Source organism: Nansenia antarctica (genome assembly GCF_963989245.1).
Source record: "Nansenia antarctica genome assembly, chromosome: 3".
Lineage (NCBI taxonomy): Eukaryota > Metazoa > Chordata > Actinopteri > Argentiniformes > Microstomatidae > Nansenia > Nansenia antarctica.
The window spans coordinates 235,201-237,700 of NC_137688.1; positions in this window are offsets into that span (position 1 = coordinate 235,201).

Consider the following 2,500-nt stretch of genomic DNA (forward strand, 5'->3'; position numbering starts at 1 on the left):
CATCATCATCATCATCATATTAAAATGAAGGACTATAGGGCTAGTTCAGGCTAGTAGACTAGTGCTGCCACTATGGCGCCTCTGTCAGAATGAGAAGGAGGAGGCAGAAGATGATACAGTTATTGTAATAATTACAACTAAAACACAGAGGCACAATCCTCTCTGACCACCAGCCCCAGATCTCTCTGACCACCAGCCCCAGATCTCTCTGTCTGTCCATTTGGACTTGCAGGGCTTCACAAGAGCTACATTGACACACACGCACGCATGACAAAATATATATGTATATATAAATATATGCAAAATATCTACATTGGATAGATAGACAGGTACAGAAATACATGGAAAGTGAATTTCAGAACATGTACATGTAGTATTGACAGAGGAGGAGAGCTGTCTTCACATCCACTCCCTGCTATCTTACACACAGCTACATAATACACATCTGAACTCAAACACACAACTTGACCAACTCTTACACACATCCACTCTCTCTCCTCAGGGTCAGAGACTCGCTGGTTCATGAGAGAACACACTCTCTCTTCTGCTTACAGGACATGTGCTTCACCACCACACCTTTAATGTTGTGAGTGGCCTGGTGGTAAAGCACATGTCAGCAGCAGATTGCTGGCTGAGGCCGTGAGAGGAAAGTGTCTCTCATGGCCTCAGCTGGAATCCAACCAGCAATCCTATGCTTCACCACTGTCCCACCAGGCAAAAACTAATCATGTTGCTCTAGCTTTTTGTGTTGAATCCTCTCTAGGGAGAAGTTTCTGTGAATAAACAGCAACTTACGGTTGTGATGTCTCCCACCTCAGTGCTCAGCTCTGCTCTCTGTTCTCCCTCCTCACTGGTGCAGCTCTTCCCTGTATGAACTAGTTTGTCCACATCACCTCATCACCTGGGGCACTGATGCAAAAACATGTCATGAGGGCTAGTTTTACCCACATCACCTTCCTCCCTCTTCCTCACCTATGACCTCTGCACAACGTGATTGGTTAGCGGGCGGGCTTGTTATCTGTTAAAAATACATGTCTCCCTATTGTCAGGACTTTTTTGAGGACGTTTGTTAAATTACCTGTTTTTTATAAATACCTTTTCTGTTCTACCATAATATATATATATCTGAATGAAGCAGGCTGCCCTTTCATATTTTACTAAATATTTTCCTTACAACTTCCTCAAATATTGGTAACTCTGTTAGCTTTTTGGCAGACGGAGGCGCTACAGCAACACATAGAATTGTTCTACATTGTGAGGCTGTAACTTTTGAACCGTTTGTCGAGACACCAAATCAACGCTGACCTGCCTCCTCAAGACAAACATATAAATAGCTGTAAAGCTGAAAGGACACGACTCCAAAATATGTTCTGCTATGACAGATGTGTAGTACCACAGTCCAACATGATCGGATGAAATAGTTTTTTTTAAATCTCATGAACCGCAAATCTGATTGACACGAACATGGTTAAATAGTATGTTTGTACCAGTCCCTGCAAAGTTTGCAGACAAGTTCATACTTGATCATACAAAATACACAGCTACATGCAAAGTAATATGTACCATAACTGATGACATATGGAAATAGGGCTGTGTCAGTCATTGTTAGTCTAATCAATCTCAGTGTGCTTTGAGACAGTGCCAGAACAGAGATGTGTAGTACATTTGAGGAGAACCCTTGCACCCTTAATTGCCTGCGGCTATATTTCTTTATCTATTATTATGTAGGGCCTCATGTAGTTGAACCTACTAGATCACATTCATATGGCCAAAACCAGGTTGAGGCTTCCTTCACAAGCTGGTCACATACAGCTGGCTATGTTTGGGCTACATCATTCTATGAGATGACACTCTCGCATGTGAGTTCATCCTAATCATACTGGACAGTGAAAAACAATGAAAGACAGCAACTTAGGGTTGTGATCTGTCTCCCACCTCAGTGCTCAGCTCTGCTCTCTGTCTCCCTCCTCACTGATGCAGCTCTTCCCTGTATGAACTAGTTTGTCCACATTGTATCACCTCACCACCTGGGGCACTGATGCACCTCCCACTTCTATCAACTTCTCTACAGTTGGTATTTGTTGATGACAAGCAAACATATTTCAGAACCTGATGAACCTGTTTGTCCACAGTGTATCACCTTATGATGCACATACTGTATAGGGCACTAGGTCTATGCAGGGTTCAACAGTACCAGTTGTCTGTTGGTCCAGGACAAGGTCTCCACTCCAAGGCTCCACTGCCTGCAGCTGTGTGATGGCTGAGTGGTTTCAGGTGGTCTGATCAGGAGCTGTCCATGGTCGTGCACAGGGCTGCGTTCAGATAGAAATACACCACATAGAACAAGACATGTTTAGAGTCATCATGAGGTCACACAGTTCTCATCATCATCATCATCATCATCATCATATTAAAATGAAGGACTAAAGGGCTAGTTCAGGCTAGTAGACTAGTGCTGCCACTATGGCGCCTCTGTCAGAATGAGAAGGAGGAGGCAGAA